The 20,892-nt window shown below is 39.6% G+C and overlaps 1 long non-coding RNA gene across 1 annotated transcript; it reads left to right on the top strand.

Moving 5' to 3' along the window:
- Positions 1-1,025: 1,025 nt before the first annotated feature.
- Positions 1,026-5,411, top strand: LOC140636205 (uncharacterized). Its single transcript, XR_012033502.1, has 2 exons — positions 1,026-1,174; positions 4,557-5,411. It is a non-coding gene; the product is annotated as an uncharacterized lncRNA (long non-coding RNA).
- The last annotated feature ends 15,481 nt before the right edge of the window (positions 5,412-20,892 follow it).

Genomic DNA, 20,892 nt, shown 5'->3' with positions numbered 1-20,892 from the left:
TGTGCCCATACCTCCGATCTGTAGAAACTGAGCCAACAAATGATGTTATTTTAAGCCACTAAATCCATGTAATTTGTTACACAGCAATAACAAACGCACACTTGCATGTGCATGATGGAGCCATGTGGGTCCTCAGAATTAAACTGGAAAGGCTTTTCACTTTCTGCCCTCTAAACTTTAGTTAAAAAAAAAAAAAAAAACAGAAGTGGCTGGTCTTGGTACTGAGTGAATCGATCTCAGCAACCATCTTCCTTGGGGAATTCTTTTCCAAAAGTCCACGTCTTTCAGAGGACATCTGATCAGTATTAAAAAGTCCCTTAGTCTTTTGTCTGGTTTTGGTTTTGTTTTAAGATGGCAAAGATCAACCTAACATACAAGTACTCAAGAGAAAGTAATTAACATTTTTGCCAGCAAATCCCTTTTTTAAATCAACCAGTTGTCTAAACGGATACACCAATAGTTCTAGACTGATTCCTCTATAAAATTTTTTGTTCTTCATGGAATAGATAACTATTTATTTATTTATTTATTTATTTATTTATTTATTTATTAAGATTTTATTTATTCATGAGAGAGACAGAGACAGAGACACAGGCAGAAGGAGAAGTGGGCTCCATGCAGGGACCCCGACAGGGGATTCAATCCCGGGTCTCTAGGATCAGGCCCTGGGCTGAAGGCAGCACTAAACCGCTGAGCCACCCGGGCTGCCCAATAGGTAACTTTTTAAAGAAAACAATGCTATTCTAAGAATAGTCTCTATCATGGGATTTTTTTTTTTTTTGGAGATTTTCCATATCTTTATATGTGTACTGATAATGTATGTATAAGGCCTGGCCTCTGGGTCTCACCAACATTGAGTATATTGATTATATTTTTAGTAGCTTCTTCCCTGAGAATTGAACAAATCATCATCAAAACCAAGCTAATAAAGGAAGGATTTTTTTTTCCAGATGAGGAGTTAAAGGGCAAATATTATTTATCTGATAATATATACTATTTCTCCCTAGGAATATGAGAAGACAGGGATTCCCATAGTACTCCTGAAGAGTTGGAAAGTTTCCTGGTAAAGCTGAACTTGTTTCTCATCCTTATATGAAAGCCCACTCACATGCCCGATGTCTAGCCTACCACCTTCCCCACATTAAAGTGGCTCAGTTTCTATTTGTTACATCCAGTAAGTTGAACCATCTCCTCTGCCTTATTAGTAGTACTCCCTGACCCGACCAAACTTCCTCTCATTTCAGAACGACCCAAGGTGAGGAAGGGTAAACAATGAGAATGACAATTAAGAACTGGTGATTTCCAGAAGCAAAACAGAAGCCCCATTTGCTTTACTTCATGTCGTAATTTCCCAGATCTGTTCCTCTTGGCCAATGTTGAGCCAGGCATTTTCTCCCTTGAAGGCTGAGCAACTTCTTACAAAACCACACTCTGTGGGTTTTCCCAGGTGCTGTTATTTCCTGAGCAGTACATGATAACAGTCCCTTACTTTTCACAGACTGAAAGTTTACAAAAAGTCTTGTCTCAGCTCATTTGATCCTCACAATAGTTCCATAGGGGTCAAGCCAAGTGTCATTATTTCCCACTTCTAAATAACAGAAATGTCTGTTTTCTGGAATTATGTGACTGGTCTAACTATGGTGAGCTGTGATGCTGAGTTTGGAATCCACATCTTTTGGATGTAAGTAAGTCTTTCCCCAGGATTCCTATCCTCCTACAAAAATGTCAGTGAATGGATGGAAATAAATATTCAATAGGCAATGGCTTCCTACTGTTCCCTGGTCTTACCCACCCAAGTCCTCTGCCCCACTTGTAAAGGGCACCTGTGACCATGGCTAACACCATCGAGTACAAGTTCCCAAGCATAAATCTGGATCTTGCCTACCTCTAAGTCTGACCCTTTATCTTCCAGGAATGCTCCATTTCTTATAGTCCGTTCCTCATACTTTCTTTCTGCCTAGACTTGCTCTGACTGCATTTTTCTGTCTGAGTAAGTTGTATTTGTCCTTGAGGACTCTGCTCAGACTTTGCCCAGGCTGGCCAAGCTAGTCCCCATCTGTGTCCAGTCTAGTCTTCTATTTATCACATTATTAAAATTTCTGCTAATACATATGCACCTCTCTAGGATATGGGTCTGTTGATGTGTCTGATTTATCTTCTGTCCTCTGTATTTACCCCAGTGCTAGGAATTTCATCCCTAAATGTTTGTGGAATTAGGATTTTTTTTTTTAAGGAGTGATTTTATCGGCTAGGAAATAAAAAGCCAAACACAGTGAGCCTCCAGAGGTGTAGCTTCTCTACCTAAACTGGTTCTGAGGGAACTGAGAGTCTAAGAATGGACTGAATTGCTATACATTAGGCTGGAGATGGGCGTGGAGAAAAGAGGGGGGAAATGCCCATAAGCTTTGGAAAGTTCTGCTGAGGATCCTGAGGATTTCAGGTCACATGCTTAGGCACTTGGGTGGCCATGAAGTTACCCTCTTTGAACTCTCCCTTCCAGAGCACCTGCAGCAGGGAACATAGCTGTCTGACAGCCTCAAACTGACATAACTTTGGATCCACTGCAGCATTAGAGTTAGGTCTCCTTCCCATCGGCTGCTCCCAGACAAGGAGAACACAGTGGGGGTAGGAAACCTGGGCCATTTCTGCCTGGTCAGGTCTCCTCTGATAGGATGTGAGCTCAGGGAGCTCAGGGATCCCTACTGGCATAGCTGAGGCTTTCTCAGAACTGGACTGTGGTCTGCAGCTGCTTCCAACCAGATCATCTCTTCTCTCCTGAAGCTTGCTCTTGCCTACTCATACTCCCCACCCCTTTTTCTCCTTCACAAGCATTTCCCCCAATTACTCTCTTGCCCAGGTAATCTTTTCTTGACATCTGCTCTTCAGAAGACTTGGACTTCTAAACTAAGAGAGTTAGTACTCTAAGTACTCAAGATTTAGGTCCAAAAGTCAAATTTTAGACTTGCTACTCTAAATGCATAAACTCTGCTTACAATTTAACAACGCCCTTAGTCTAAAGCTATGTAGTAGTTTCGAATCTGAGCTAAAAATACCATAAAACAGGACAAATGGGTTCTGCTTCTGTATATCTGATATACACAGAGGCAAAATAGACAGTAAAAGTAGCCCACGTTGGCCTATAAGTAGTATGAAAAATATCATGGTTCACTTGACTCATGGGACAACAGGAGTGTGATCAAGTCATCGAGGTACCAGAGGGGTTGAAGAGCATGGACCAGGTGTCCAACAGTTACAGAGTATAAACAGCCCAGCTGTCCCCAACACTAACCAGCTGAGGAAAGCCCCAGGAAGAGGATATTGCAAGAAGTCAATTGTGTATCAACTGCTATAATAGGGTGACCTTTCGGTCTTTTTTTTTTTTTTTTAATTTGTATGGCATTTCCAATCATTTTATACTTTTGTTGTGGCTATGGATACTCATGACAGGAAAAGTGTATGAGAATTGTGCAGATCTGGAAGTATTTCATCGTATGGAGAAGTCATTCAGACACCAAACAGCAGAGTTACCCTTAAAGAAATCCTTCAAGTAGGGTCTCCAAGCACCATGAGAACACAGCCTCTGGTTCTTCAAAAAGGCAGCAACCAGTCACCCAAACATGCTATGCTGTGTTTCAACTCTTTTCAGGATCTTTTAAGCTACAATTAAATTAAGCTATTGCCCGACCCTTAAGGATGTGGGCAAGTCCATGAAGTAACAACAGTTCTACACATTGATACTTCAGTAACTCAGTCTGACTGGTTTTCTTATCTTCTTTATTTTTCTGAGCTTTGTCTTAATGTGATCTACAGTTTTGCCTTTCTTCAAAATGACATAAGTTAAAAAAAAAAAAAAAGAAAGTAAGTGAACTTTTCAATAAATCCAAAGAAAAAACAAGGTATATGTCAGCCATGATGAAATCGTAGGTGATTAGAGCTTCTTCTTAATTAATGCAGTATCTCTCACATTTGTTGAACTCATTGAAAAACATAAAATAATGTAAATTATGGTCCCTCCCACACCTGTGCTAGAGATTCTAATACAACCTCCCAAAAAGAGTCGGCTCCCAACCTCTGTGAAACCTAGGAGTCAACATTTTCCAGAACTTGTTTTTTCCTACTGTTTAATATTATAGAAATAATACCTTTCATTTCCTTTTCCAAATATAAAATTATACAATGATATGGAGAATGGTTTTCCAAACCACAAATATCCTAATAAATATCCTGATATATCCTACCCCATCTCTGAATATCAGGATAGGTCTCACAAACATCACTGAGAATTATTGATCTAGTCTAACACTTTTACTTTGCAGAAAACCTGAGGTTGTAGATTAAATAATTTGTCCAAGTTTGCAAAATTAATAAAGACTGAAATGTATTAATGTAATATAAATTTATTTAATCAATTTGAAGAGTATAACCCCCTATTGTTGAGAGGCAGTGAATATAACCACCAAAACACAATTACTACTCCAAAATGATAAACTCTGATGCTATGTTTCCTATATTATAATTTGATTTTATCTACTAAGTTCCCACCATCTCTCTTCTAGGCAGCCTTTCCAGGTGAACACAGTGCACAGCAAAACACAATTCCTGCCCTCCGGAAGCTCACTGTCCAACAAGCACAACAGACAGGTGAATCAGTGACTTCGATTTATGATGCAGGTTTGATGACGAGAGCAGAGCAGGATTGAAGCACAGAAGAGAACAAGTGAATCAAGTCAAGGCTCGTGGGGACGCCTGAGTGGCTCAGTGGTTGAGCGTCTGCCTTTGGCTCAGGGCATGATCCTGGAGTCCTAGGATCGAGTCCCACTTCGGGCTCCCTGCATGGAGCCTGCTTCTCCCTCTGCCTGTGTCTCTGCCTCTCTCTCTCTCTATCCCTCTGTGTGTGTGTCTCATGAATAAATAAATAAAATCTTTAAAAAAAAAAAAGACTCGTGGTCAGGAAGGCTTCCTGGAGCACTCCTCTGGCCACCACACAACGAGACACCCCCAAAGACAGAGCCTGTACCTGGTTATCGCCCTGACTCCACACCACCTACTACCACCACTGGCTTATCAGCCCTTCGTATCACTTGCACCTTCGCACAACCGTTCCCTACATGATTCTTTAGCCAAATAGTTTCTACAACTTTGCAAACACATGATTGAACTCGTTATTGTTTTTTTTTTTCTTTCTTGAAATTTGAGTTAAATTTACCCAACCATATAATACCAAAGGGGGAAAAAAATCTCACTTTTACATCTTTCTATCCAAAAGGCAATCTCTTTTACCACCTCTTTTTGTTGTTTCACTCACGAGAACTTGGATACTTGAGTGTTTGTGTAAATGAAAACAAAAATAGAATTCTGTTTGTATGAATCTTACAATAAAACAAAATAAACCCACCAATTAAAAATCTTCAGATCAGATGGATGGCCTGCATTATTTCAACCACAATATAGGGCAAGACTCAAAAAGTTTCAGGGCCATCTTACAAGGCCTGTAAGTTGGTGACCCTCAACTGCTTCTTTCCTCCTCCCTTTTCTATTGGCTTCAGTGCTGGCCTGGACAAGCACTGTGATAGCATAGCCTCTTATTCAGAGCTCCAGAATTGTGCCACCCACAGTCCAATGGCTGGAGGCCAGAGCACTGCCAGTCACACAGACATGAGTCAGGCTGTGACATGCAAGAATTCCCACTCAGGTTCTTTCCTGATGGTTTTCTTGGAATTGCCACCATCAACAGCAAGATGGTGAGAAATGTGTGATATAAAAGAAATGTGTGGTAAGGCTGGTCAGAAACCTTGACTCCCACTCTTGTGACTTTCTCAATGTGTGACCATTAGCAGTTTTTCTAATCTGTTCTGCTATCTCACAGTTACTGTAAAAATCAGAATGAAATGATGAAAATTAATAGTTTAATTTTTGTTAGTGAGAGAAGAGAGACATTCTCACATTTATTTGGTCACAGGGTAAATTATAAGACCTTCTGGAGAACAATTTAGCTGATAATTATCAGACTTTTAAATGCCCAGGACATTGGCCTAGTGATTCCTCTGGAAATTTAGCCTCGGGAAATAATGAAGAAAGTGCAAAAAGATATATGTGAAAGTAGGTATATTACTGTGCTGATTGTAATAACAAAATGTTAGAAACAATCGAGTGTCCAATAATAGAAAGTGGTCAAATAGAGTAGAATGTACCTGCATAATAGTATAGTGTACAGCTACTAAAAATAATGTTGCAAAAATATAAAATACAGCTATCGGTACATAATGGCATGTAAAGGTTATTATTATTAACTATACGGGCAAGTTAAAAAATGTATATATGGTGTTAAAGATATGTGTATGTGTATATATAAAGATATGTGTGTGTGTGTATATATATATCCATAAACATCTACATAGAGAAGTGGGATGGGTATGGAACTAAACTCACCAAAGTGCCAAAGAGTTTAACTCAGAGTAGTATTTTTTTATTTTCCTTCTATTTATGTGTCTGTTTTCTAATTTTTCTATAATATGCATATATTTCTATTATAACAAGAAAAAATAACCTTACATTTGGAAAGTAAAATAGCATGTATGAAAACATACACTCCACTGTTATGGTATATCAGAGTATTATATACACCTATGAATTACAAAGGTTTTGTCATCTCAATGATATATGTCACTGTACATTTGTAATAGAAACGGAATAGAAGAAGCCCCCCTTTTCCATAGTAAGAGATTGCTGAGCCCTCAAAATACTGAAATATTTTGTAAATTTTCCCTAAAATCAACACTCCTTTAGTAAACTTAATTGAGGTTAATGAAGAAACCAAAGATCTCCATGAAGAAGGTGATGTTGTGAAAAGGCTCTGATCCATTCATCTTGTATAACAAGTTTGACCATCTTTACCCACTAAACATACAGCAGAGAGTGTTCTAAAATAGTTACCTCATTTGCAAATAGGAAACTCCAGTTCTATTGCTGGTTCCGGCAAAAACTTTCTGCAGAAACTCAGACAAGTATAACTTGTCTGTGCTTGAATTAATTTGTCTGTGAAATGAACATCATGTTGGCAAATCCTTTAAGTGAAGTTTAGCTTTTGAATGTAAAAATATTATAAACCTCCTTAAAATGAAGTAGGAGGAGAATTTGGAAGAGGACGAGAAGAAAGTTTTGATGATTCATTAAAGAAAAATTCATAGCCATTTCTCAACGAGATGCTACAAAATAGCTTTAATGAGCCAATTCCAGTGATTTAACTCCAAAACATTACTCTGTGGTTGCTAAAATTTGAACTATTGGCATTGATATCTGACTTATAAACACCACTATATTTTATATGGGTCAAGTCTTTTAAACTTTTAGCTAACTTTAATTTAAATACTATTTTTCTCAACAATACTAACCTTTTTAATGCAAAACTACCTAAATTATACAGTATTTATTTTTTGAAATAAATTACTGAACTATATTTTACTGAATTGTCAACTATAAAATATGGAAACACAACTAATAAAAAGAAATCCATGTCTCTATCCATTGTTGACTGCTTTTCAAGTGAGAGTCATGTAGAATTGAAGATGTTCCATAACAAATATATCAAGTCTGAGTCTATTGAATCAGCAGTAAATTACTTGCCTTTAGAAGATATGTTAATGATTTTGTAACACTAGGACAATAATTTTCAAATTTTCCCAATCCCTAGCACCTACAAAGAATGACGGTTGGCACTCACACTTCTTCTCCTTTTTTCCATACTCTTCAGTCTATTATGTGTATTTTCACATTCTTAATTTATGAACTATGTCTCTATGTCCAATCCATTCTGAAAGATGCTACAGAAAACACAACATAATTAACCCAGAAAAAAAAAAAAAAAAAAAAAGATGGGACACCTGGGTGGCTCAGTGGTTGAGCATCTGCCTTCGGCTCAGGGAGTGATCCCGGGGTCCTGGGATCGTTCCCACATCAGGCTTTCTGCTCAGCAGGGAGTCTGCTTCTCCCTCTTACTCTCCCTTTGTGCTCTTCCCTTCTCTCTTTCAAATAAATAAATAAAATCTTAAAAAAAAAAAAAAAAAAAAAACCTCTTGATACAAGTAAACCATACCATGCCATAGAGTGCTAAAGACAATAAGGACAATTCACTTTCAAAGGGAAGATGAGTGCTCCAATGCCAAATTGAATCAGAACTGCATGTGATCAGTACATGTCCTGGAACATAATAGGTGCTCAGTAAATGTCCGAGGATTTTGTTTTTCCCTTGTGCTATTTCTGAGCCACAAGTTTTGTGAAAGTCAGACCTGAACATTAAAATATGAGTAAGATTTGAATAGGCAAAAGGGAATGGAATAGGCATTAGCACAGGATATTATTAGGACAAAATGTTCAAAGGCAGGATGACATACTCCGATTCAATGAATGAACCCCTCAGTTGGAGCAGAGGTGTTGGTAATGGAGAGAGAGCTATTCGGATGAGAGTCCAGTGATCTTTGGTGCTTGCACGTGGAAATGGGCATCTATCCCATGCTATCAATTGAGTATTCATTAAATATATACTGGGTCTAAAATGAGTGCTTGGAGCTCATCAGGACCTCTGGTCCTCTTCTACTCTTCCCTTGCCTAACAGCCCTGTCCTCTCTTTAGTCCCATAATTACCCTGCTTAGATTCTGTGGTTAAACATTCTGCCTCCTCCCTTACCAACGCTCTGGGCTCCCCGGCCCCACTGTCTTTCCATAGCATCTCCTTGGCCAAACCCCAAAACCGGTGACCTCACCTGTTTACTTTCTCCATGCAGCTTACCAGGTTTGGTTCAGTGTTGCATGGTGCAGGTGACAAGTAATATTGGGGGAAGAAGGCAAGACGGTGGAAGAGTAGGGTCCTCGTTTCATCTGGTCCCCCAAATTTAGCTGGATAACTTTGAACCCATCCTGAGCACCTATGAATTCCACCTGAGATGTAAAGAAAGATTAGCTGGAACAATACAAAGGGAAAGGTGTCTGCTCCTTGCAAGGTGCAAGGAGAAGAGAAGCAGAGGGGATATATCTGAAGATAAACGCGAGGGGGAGGGAGCCTTTGTCAGGCCGCTGCGGGAAAGTGATGCAGCGCACAATCGGGACCTTTAGGAATCTGCTCCAGAGAGAGTTTTCCCTGCCTGAGAAGTGCTCGCAGGAGGGGCAGTGCGGTCTCAATACTCCCGGAGGCACAGAATAGTATGCAGAGGCCTACACTGCCAAAATCCCCAAGCGTTGGAGTGGCAAACGGGTTTAGGTGAGCGAGCCCAGGAGAGACCTCAGTTTGTGCCATAAACTGTAAACCATGGTTAGGTTGGGGGACCGCTGCCGCACTAGGTCCCAGTAAAGGACTGGAATGCAACAGCCCGCTGCGGGCATCTGGAAGAGGTGGAGCAGGTGCACACTCGAACGGGTGAATGCTGTCTGCCCCAGGGCCTGGCAGGGGACAGAAGTGGACTATCCCCCGTTCCCACCAGGAGGGGCAGAGCCAGTGAATGCACAAGCCCATGAAAGCTCTCCCAGTGCCCTTCAAACTGTAGAAATCAGTGTCCCCATGCCTGCCCCCAGCGGGATCTCCGCCAGTGCACATAAGAGTCTGCAGGTTGGTACCTGCTGGGAGCTCTTGGTTCTAGGGCTGGAGATCTGGCTGCAGTTATTTATTTATTTTTTCTCTCTTTTCACCTGGGTGAGGCATGGCCTCCAGGGAACAAAGTCCTACCAGGGCAGACAGCTCACACTGAGCCCAGCCACCTGGCAAGGGGTGAGGCACCTCCGCCCAGACACAGACACCTGGGAATCAGCACAGCAGGCCCCTTCCCCAGAAGAACTGCTGGAAAAACAGGGGAACAGCAAGTTTACTGACCAAGCAAATCTGGAAAGCTCCAGGTCTGAGGGAAAATAGTATATAGAACTCAAGGTTTTTTTCCTTATGATTTGTTCATCTTTTAGGTTAAAAATATCAAATATTCTTTCTTTTTTCCTGCCTCAACTACAATATTTTATCCACTCTTCATTTTTCAGTTTTTTCCTTTTTGACTTGCATTTTTTTACAATGATATGTCATAGATACATTCTTTATTTTTGGCTTCATTTCAACATATTTTTGTAAATATGTAAGTTTTGGGTATTTGAGAGGACTTTTTGATTTGTTTTCTTTTATGATTTTAAGATTTAGTACCTTCTAACATACAGACAAAATACACTCAGAACCAAGTGGAGCACCATGTTAGTCTATTCTGTGAGACTATATTCTCTCTTTCTTCCCATTCTACCCCTCTCTTTTTTCTTCTCGTTTTTGTTTTTGCTGTTGTTACTGTTGTTTCTCTATATAAATTTTGCTTTTTTATATCAATTTGGAACTTAGTACCTTCTAACATACAGACCAAAACACACTCAGAACCAAGAGGATCATTGTCTTGGTCCATTCTGTGAGTATATTCTCTCTCTCCCATCATTTCCTTCCCTCCACACTTTTTAAATGTTTTACTATTTTTTTAAAAATTTGTTTTTCACTTTCATTGTTTTTTTTGTTTTTTTTTTTTTGTTGTTGTTTTTTTCCTTTTATTCTCTGATCCCTGACTTCCTTGGAATTGTTTGGGGTGTATTTTGCTTAAGTGTTGGTTGATATTTTTGCCTCGGCTCACTCATACAGCCATTCTGCACTGGAAAAAAAAAATGACTAGAAGGAAGAATTCATCACAAAAGAAAGAACCAGAATACTCTCTACCACAGATCTAATGGATATGGATTTAAGTAAGATGTCAAAGACAGAATTCAGGATTACAGTTATAAAATTACTGGTGGTTCTTGGAAAAAGCATAAAAGACTCTAGAGATTCTCTTACTGCAGAAATGAGATCTAATCAGACCAAAATTAAAAATACTTTAACTGAGATGCAGTCTGAACTGGATGCTCTAACAACTAGAGTTACTGAGGCAGAAGAGAGAGTGAGTGACATAGAAGACAAGTTGATGAAAGGAAGGAGGCTAAGGAAAAGAGAGAAAAACAACTAATAGCTCATGAAGAGAGATTCCAAGAATTAAGTGAGTTTGAGAAAGAATAGCATTCATCTTATTGGGATTCCAGAGGGCATGGAGAGAGAGAGGACCAGAAAGTATGTTGAACAAATCATAACTGAGAACTTTCCTAAACTGGGGAAGAAAACCAGCATTCATATGTAAGAGTTAGAGGACCTCTCCCAAATCAACAAAAACTGGTCAACACCCCAACATATAATAGTGAAGCTTGCAAATTTCAGAGATAAAGAGAAAATCCTAAAAGCAGGTCAAGATAAGAGATTCCTAACTTATATGGGGAGAAATATCAGATTGATAGCAGACGTCTCCACAGAGAATTGTCAGGCCAGAAAGGGCTGGCAGGATATATTCAGGGTCCTAAATGAGAAAGGTGAAGAATACTTTATCCAGCAAGGCTCTCATTCAGAATAGAAGGAGAGATAAAGAACTTCCAGGATAGGCAGAAACTGAAAGAATATGTGACCACCAAACCAGCTCCTCAAGAAATATTAAGGGGGGACTCTAAGCAAAGAAGGAGCCCAAAGAAAACAATCTGCAGAAACAGGGATTGTATAGGTAATACAATGACACTAAATTCCTATCTTTCAATAGTTACTCTGAATTTGAATGGGCTAAATGATAGTCAAAAGACACAGGATATCAGACTGGACAAGAAAGCAAGGCCAATCTACATGCTGTCTCCAAGAGATTCATTGAAGAACACTGAAAATGAGAGGGTGGAGAGCCATTTACCATTCAAATGGCCCTCAAAAGAAAGCTGGGGTAACAATCCTCATATCAGATAAATTAGATTTTAAACCAAAGGCTGTACTAAGAGATGAAGAGGGACCCTATATCATACTTAAAGGGTCTATCCAACAAGAAAACCCAACAATTATGAATATTTATGGCCTAATGTGGGAGCAGCCAATTATATCAAACACGTAATAACCAAAGTAAAGAGACACATAGATAATAATACGTTAATAGTAGGAGATTTCAACATGGCACTCTCAGCTAATGACAGATCTTTTAAGCAGAAGATCACCAAGAAACAGGGCTTTGAATGACACACTGGACCAAATGGATTTCACAGATATATACAGAACATTCCATCCTAATGCAACTGAATAGATATTCTTTTCAAGTGCATTTGGAACTTTCTCCAGAATAGACCACATACTGGGTCACAAATCTCAACCAAAAGATTGGGATTATTCTCTGCCTATTTTCAGACTATAATGCTTTGAAACTAAAACTAAAACTCAATCACAAGAAGAAATTTGGAAGGAACTCAAACACTTGGAGGTTAAAGAGCATCCTACTAAAAGATGAATGGATCAACCAGGAAATTAGTGAAGAATTAAAAAGATTCATGCAGACCAATGAAAATGAAAGCACAGTTGTTCAAAACCTCTGGGATACAGCAATGGTGGTCCTAAGAGGGAAATACATTTCAATACAAGCCTTCCTGAAATTTTTGGAAAAATCTCAACTACACAAGCTAACTTTACATCTAAAGGAACTGGAGAAAGAACCAGCAAATAAAGCCTAGCAGGAGAAGAGAAATAATAGATTAGAGCAGAATTCAATGAAATAGAGACCAGAAGAACTGTAGAACAGATCAACAAAACCAGGAGCTGAATCTTTGAAAACATTAATAAGATAGACAAACCCCTAGCGAGATTTTTTAAAAAGAAAAGAGAAAAGACTCAAATTAATAAAATCATGAATGAAAGAGGAGAAATCACAACCAATGCCAAGGAACTACAAATGATTTTTTTAAATGTATTATGAGCAGCTATATGCCAACAAATTAGACAATCTGCAAGAAATGGCTGCATTCCTGGAAACCTACAAATTACCAAAACTGAAACAGGAAGAAATAGAAAATCTGAACAGGCCAATAACCAGAGAGGAAATTGCAGTCATCAAAAACCTCCCAAGAAACAAAAATCCAGGGCCAGATGGCTTCCCAGGGGAATTCTAGCAAACATTTAAAGAAGAAATAATACCTATTCTACTAAAGCTGTTTCAAAGGATAGAAATAGAAAGAATACTTCTAAACTCATTCTATGCGACCAGCATTACCTTGATCCCCACCCAAAACCCTAAGATACCTAGGAATAAGCCTAATCAAAGAGGTAAAGGATCTATACTCTAGAAACTACAGAAAACTCATGAAAGAAATTGAGGAAGACATGAAGAGATGGAAAAACATCACGCTCATGGATTGGAAGAATAAATATTATGAAAATGTCTATGTTACTCAGGGCAATGTACACATTCAATGCAATCTCCATCAAAATACCATGGTCTTTCTTCACAGAGTTGTAACAAATAATCCTAAGATTTGTATGGAACCAGAAAGACTCCGAATAGCCAAAAGAATGTTGAAAAAGGAAACCAAATCTGGGAGCATCACAATGCTGGGCTTCAAGCTGTATTACAAAGCTGTGGTCATCAAGACAGCATGGTACTGGCACAAAAACAGACACATAGATCAACGGAACAGAATAGAGAATCCAGAAATGGACCCTAAACTCTATGGGCAACTAATATTTGCTAAAGCAGGAAAGAGTATCCACTGGAAAAAGGATAGTCTCTTCAATAAATGGTGCTGGGAAAATTGGACAGCTGCTTGCAGAAGAATGAAATTAGACCATTCTCCTAGACCAGACACAAAGATAAACTCAAAATGGTTGAATGATCTAAGTGTGAGACAAAAATCCATCAAAATCCTAGAGGAGAACACAGGAAACAACCTCTTTGAACTTGGCCTCAGTAACTTCTTGTAAGACACACTATGAAGGCAAAGGAAATAAAAGTGAAAATGAACTATTGGGATTTCATCAGGATGTAAGACACACTATGAAGGCAAAGGAAATAAAAGTGAAAATGAACTATTGGGATTTCATCAGGATAAAGAGCTTCTGCACAGCAAAGAAACAGTCAACAAAACGAAAAGACACCCTACAGAATGGGAGAAGAGATTTGCAAATGACCTATCTGATAAAGGGCTAGTATCCAAGATCTATAAAGAACTAATTAGGGGATCCCTGGGTGGCTCAGCGGTTTAGTGCCTGCCTTTGGGCCAGGGCGTGATGCTGGAGACCCGGGATCGAGTCCCACATCAGGCTCCTGCATGGAGCCTGCTTCTCCCTCCGCCTGTGTCTCTGCCTCTCTCTCTCTCTGTGTGTCTGTCATGATAAATAAATAAAATCTTTAAAAAAAAAAAAAGAACTAATTAAAGTCAACACCCAAGAAACAAACAATCCAATCATGAAATGGGCAAAAGACATGAACAGAAATTTCACCAAAGACGACATAGACATGGCCAACAAGCACATGAGAAAATGCTCTGCGTCACCTGCCATCAGGGAAACACAAATCAAAACCACAATGAGATTCCACCTCACACCAGTGAGAATGGGGAAAATTAACAAGACAGGAAACCACAAATGTTGGAGAGGATGTGGAGAAAGGGGAACCCTCCTGTACTGTGGGTGGGAATGTGACCTGGGGCAGTCACTCTGGAAAACTGTGTGGAGGTTCCTCAGAGAGTTAAAAATAGACCTGCCCTATGACCCAGCAATTGCACTGCTGGGGATTTACCCTAAAGATGCAGATGCAGTGAAATGCAGGGACACCTGCACCCCGATGTTTCTAGCAGCAATGTCCACAAGACCTAAACTGTGGAAGGAGCCTCGGTGTCCATCAACAGATGATGGTTAAAGAAGATGTGGTCTGTGTGTACAATGGAATATTCCTCAGCCATTAGAAACGACAAATACCCACCATTTGCTTCAATGTGGATGGAACTGGAGGGTATGATGCTGAGTGAAGTAAGTCAATGGTAAAAGGACAATCATCATATGGTCTCACTGATACGGGGAATATAAGAAATAGTAAAGGGATTATAGAGGAGAGGAGGGGAACTGAGTGGGGAAAGTCAGAGAGGGTGACAAAGCATGAGAGACCCCTAAGTCTGGGAAGCAGACAAAGGGTTGCAGAAGAGGAGGTGGGCGGGGGATTGTGGTAACTGGGTGACAGGCCTTAAGAAGGACACTTAATAGGAAGAGCACTGGGTGTTATTATGTCAGCAAACTGAATTTAATTTTTTTTTTTAAAAAAAGGAAAGAAAACTAATACTGAGCAATTCGCCATCATAAATCTGTGATCACCCCTCTCAGCGGAGCTCTCCAACCTGGCCATCAAGGAGCTGACCAAAATTCCTTAGCCAGCTTCCATTTTTCATGCTGCTTCAAACTCTCACCACCTCACCCCTCTCAAGTCTCTCAAAGCTGCTCTTTGCTTTGCATTTCCATCTGAGAACCTTTCCTCCTACTCCACTGAGAAAATAGAAGTCATCATAAGAGAACTTCTGACTATCAAATCTACTTTCGTTTTTAACCCTCATTTTCTTTTCTCATACTGGAAAAATAGCAGAATCTATCATTTTAAATAAAGCCGATCCCTCAACACACACTGTAAATTTCATTCCTGGTGTTTTGGACACTGATCTGTAATTAATTCCCCTCTGACATATCAACCTTCTCTCTTTCTTACTCCTTCTCATCAGCACTTAAACAAACTCAAATCTCATGACTGCGAAGGAATGACCTTCCCTTTTCCAACATCCTTTTGATCAAACATCCTACTCTTCTACTTTTCATTGTCAATCTTCTTGAAAAACCTGACTATCCTCATTTTGCACTCTCACTTGCCATTCATACTCCTTCATCCACTGTCATCTAATTTTCTCTGCCGTGATTCTACCAGAATTGCTTTTATCAGGCTCACCAAAGTCGACATATAAATAAATTCAGTGGATATTTTCAGTTGTTGTAACACCTGCCTTTTTTTCAGCATTTAAAACTGTTGATCACTCTTGAAAACATCCTTTGTGGCCTCTATGGCTCCCCACACTAGTGTTTTACTATTTACCTTCTGCTTCTTTGTTTGCAGTCTTCTTTCCAAGTTTCTCTTCTTATCCTTATCCCTTAGAAAGTAAATATTAGCCTTTTTCACTCTTTGCATTTTCTCTGGGCTATCTTATTTATTCCCAAGATTCCAAAATCCTCCTAAATCTTCAAGGTTCATCTCTTCTATGAGCACCCAGTCCATATCTCCAACTCTTTCTTGACTGTCTTTAAGTGAAGACAATGAGCAACTCAGACTCAATGTAGGTCCCAAACTAGGGTCATTCCCTTAATCATCCCTTCCCTTTCAGGGTTTCTGATCTCCAAAATGCTGTAATCACCCAGCCAACTGCTCAAGTCAAGACTCAAGAGTCACGTGTGTGTGTGTGTGTGTGTGTGTGTGTGTGTTTCTCACACACACTCAGCCCACCACCAAGTCCTACTGAGTCTCATACTGTTTACTGCAACCTTCCCATCACCCAGTTCATTTCATCTTTTCAACCATCTCAGTGATTGAAACTATTTAAAGTCATGTCGTCTTCCTAAGTCATCCGTGTAGCTAGAAGGATAATCCGTGCACAAGTTTAAAGTTCTGGTTTCCTTTTTATAGGAGATTGAATAAAAATCTAGGAAAGGTCTTTATGTTCCTTCATCCCATCTTTTTTAATGATAGTGTTGGTAAGATGACATCCTCAATTTTTGCACAAAAATTTTTGGCAGGTACACATCATCAGTGTTTGGTCATGCTAATAAAACTGGAAGGAATGTGTTTTCTTTCTGCAAACATAACATTTCTACAACCTAAGAAAATACAGGCTACTGCTATTTGGCTGGGTACCTCAACTATATATGTGTAACAGGCTGAACTGAAATAAATGAATCCGTGTTACAGGTATCTGTTGGAATTAAGAGCAGTTGCGAGAATGTCACAAGGAAATCTGATTATTCATTGCCCTAGTATCTACAAATGAACAACAGATTACCTAGGTAAGGCAAAGTTCACAGGTAGTGCTAGGCTGGTCTTCCATGGTCACTTGCACCTTTTCCACAGTCTCTGTAGAAAGATGTCCACACAGAGACTTCAGTCTAAAGCTTTCCATCTGTCCTTTAGTTAATATGCCTTTGTGGATAATGTCAACCATTTTCTAATTCAGGAAAGACAGGAAAGGAAAGAAATTAGTAAAAGACTAAGTATGCTTCTAGTAGAAAATAAGTGTTTACTCATGGGACAGAAAGTCTTTCTTATTTATTTATTTATTTATTTATTTATTTAGATTTTATTTATTTATTCATGAGAGACACAGAGAGAGAGAGAGAGAGAGAGAGAGAGGCAGAGACATAGGCAGAGGGAGAAGCAGGCTCCATGCAGGGAGCCCGACGTGGGACTCGATCCCGGGGCCTCCAGGATCACGCCCTGGGCTGAAGGCAGCACTAAACCGCTGAGCCACCTGGGCTGCCTGGGACAGAAAGTCTTATTTGAGACATAGTTCATATATTTCAAGGGTTTGGAGTATAATATCATTAGGAAGTGGCCGATTTAGCCAAAAACCCAAGTGTAATCCACGATGATTTTTCTCTTTCCTTTGCCTTCCCCACAGCAGCCTTGACAGTTCACCTCCAATCTACATTCTAAATCTCTCCAATTTCTCCCATCTCTCTGGCTGCCCCTCTCATGCAAGCCACCCTCAGCTCTCACTGGGTTGACAGCAACACGCCCTAACTGTCGCATCCGTTTTGACTAACATTAGAATCTCTTTTCCATACAATTGTCAAATTGTCTTTCTAAAATTCATTCAGATCGTATCATCCCTGGGCATAAAACCTCTCAGGTAATTCTCTTTGCCCATAAAGAAAAATACACACTTGCCTCATCCGAAGGGGCCTTCTGTGACCAGGCCCCAGCCTGATTCTAATGCCCCTTCTGATCTCCCCTCCTGCTACTGCCTCATCCGTCTATGATACAACCTTGCTTCCTTGAAGCTCAGACCCTCCTCTTGCTGTTCTCGCTGACTGGGATTTTCTGTTTCCAGATTCTTCATGGCTGACTACTTGTCATTCAGCTCTCAGACCCACTGCCACAGAGACCTCCTAAACTAACCACCTTCACCCTCTATCACCTTGTTCTGTTACATTTTCGTTGTAATACATTCAAAGACCTGAAATTATCTTGTTTATTTTTTTAAGATTGTATTTATTTATTCGTGGGAGACACAGAGAGAGAGGCAGAGACATAGGCAGAGGGAGAAGCAGGCTCCACGCAGGGAGCCCGATGTGGGGGACTCGATCCCAGAACCCTGGGATCAGGCCCTGAGCCAAAGGCAGACGCTCAACCGCTGAGCCACCCAGGCGTCCCCTTGTTTATTTTTCTTAAGTTCCTGTTAGAATGCAATTTCATAAGTACAGAATTATTTTCCCTATTGTTCTCATTGTTGAATTCCCAGTGTCTACAACAGTGATCAGCAAACATTTTCTGTAAAAGGCCAGATAGTAAATGTTTTAGACTTTGCAGGCCATATAGTATGTGTTGCAACTACCCAGCTCTGGTTTGGAAGCCTGAAGGCAGTCATAGACAACATGTAATTGGTGCATGTGTATGTTTCATTAAAATTCCATTTCTGAACACTAACATTTGAATTTCATATAATTTTGATGTTTCATAAAATATTATTCTTCTTTTGATTTTTTTTTAACCATTTAAAAATGTTAAAACCATTCTTAGCTCATGAGCCATCCAGACTTGGCCTGCAGGTCACTGTTTAACAACCCCTGATCTGGAATGATTATTGCTATCCAAAAGAAGCTTGCAAAAAAATTCTTAACTGAATGAATGAATGAATAAGGAAATGGATTTTCCTTGTAAACTTTCATAGACTTGCCATGGGCCAAGAGTTAATATGATTACCCACTCTACTGTTTCAGTCCTCAAGATGGATTTATTCTATCTGCTTGGCTATTATTTGTTTATGGGAATGCCTGATTATTAGCCTGAATCACCAGGACCAATGTAAGATGCGGGGTTCTTAAAATGTAAGACGACAGTTAAGACCTTGTCAGTACTTTGGGTATAAAGGCCAACTAAATCGTATTGGGTTCTACATTCAAGATTAAAACTTATATATTTGGCTTTCAAAAGCTTAAACACCAAAATGACAAAAATGAATAATATATTGTTCTTAAAAAGTATACCTATGGGACACCAGGGTGGCTCAGCAGTTGAGCATCTGCCTTTAGCTCAGGGTGTGACCCAGGGTCTTGGGATCGAGTCCCACGTCAGGCTCCCTGCATGGAGCTCTGCCTGTGTCTCTGCCTCTCTCTCTCTGTCTCTCATGAATAAATAAATAAAATCTTTTTTTTTAAAGTATATCTATAAGTCATGCATGAAATAAAAAGACTCTTGAAGGTAATTTTAGAAAGATTATTTTTATTTACCTTTTCCTCAACTCCTTACTTCATATAATTAGAGAGGTTTCCTTAAAAAAGTAAAATTTGAAGAGTTTTAAATAAGGGCTTTGATGGGCAATGCTCTCAGGTCCCCTCCCTCTTCGGAAGCTTTGTACTATAGCTCAATAAACTTTTACTATCGCTCAAAAAACTTTGCCTTGCTGCTCACATAAATAAATAAATAAATAAATAAATAAATAAATAAATACTTTGAAATGGTTCAAGTCATATTTATTCTCATTAGGACCGTTTTCCTAATGAGACCGTGTTTCATGAAACTCTTCACTTTTAACCATACCACCCACCCCCAAACGTTCAAATAAATGGAAGAGATTGAACTTCTGTCCCTAAGTTAAGATTAGAACAAGTAGTAAGTTTAAACAATAAAACAGAAATTACAATGAAGGTAAAATCCTTTCATTTAAAAGGCAAGTGAAAATGGCAAAGGATTACTGTTAAGATACTAAAACGTTCTCAAAGAATGATTTCCTCTAATAAATCAGGTTAAATCACTCATCAAGGGGAAAACACACATCATGCCTTGAAGAAAGTTCTAGCAAAATCTTCAACAGCTCCTGGCAGCAGAAACTTGGTAGGAAAGTTTGGAATGACTGCATGAGCTTGCAAGAGTGCTCAACTGATAGCTGTAAAGAGAGCATTGAGGGCTTGTTAGAAATAACTGCTAGACTGGGGACAGTACCCTACTTTAGAGGAGCCTGGAATTGTCTGCTTCTAAATTGTCACTTGTAAAAGTAAATCACAAGGTGGAGAAGTTTTGAGTGATTTCTGTCTCTAAGAAGTATTTCACACTTCATAGTCTCACCCTGATTAATAAAGAAAGTGCTCAATATCGGGGGCAGGGGTTATTCTTCTGGAAATTCCAACAGATTATACTATTTATGGCCTTTATAAGAAAGGAAGGAAAGAAGGGAGGCGGAGAGGGAGGGAGGGAGGAAAAGGGGAAAGGTTTTCTTTTGATCACTTTCAGTTCGGAGACTGATGTGAAGTGTTCTCACTAGACAGGCCTCGTCTGGGGGTCCCTTTCATTACTTTTTGAAGCTCAGGCTTGAAATGCTGAGAGCATCCCCAAGGCTTACTCACCTTTCATTGAGCCTGGAACTTGAGGTATCTGTATGAAAGCCAAGTTCTGAGTAAACTTAGGACTATTTACGGTTTCAAGTGGGAATCAGGTGCTGGTCAAGACTAAACTTGGCAAGTTTTGCCTGGATTATGCATTTAATGGTACTTGAATTATGAGGCATGTGGGAGTGGGGGAAGCCCCATCGCTAAGAAACTGAGTTTAAAAAGCATCTCACCTAGCTTTGTACATCTCCCACCTACGACCCAGCCCCCTGACTTAACACACAGCGGACACTCAATAAATATCTGTGGGCCATGTGCAAATATAACTGATCAGACCTGGAGACATACTTTCAGGCTTCTGGAGTTAAGAATTGGCAGTCTCACCTGAAAAGCCACAGCAATCTTGAGAAAGAAAAATGAAGCTAGAGACACAT

Source organism: Canis lupus, chromosome 7, assembly GCF_048164855.1.
Source record: "Canis lupus baileyi chromosome 7, mCanLup2.hap1, whole genome shotgun sequence".
NCBI lineage: Eukaryota > Metazoa > Chordata > Mammalia > Carnivora > Canidae > Canis > Canis lupus.
This window is presented reverse-complemented; position numbering and strand designations above follow the sequence as displayed.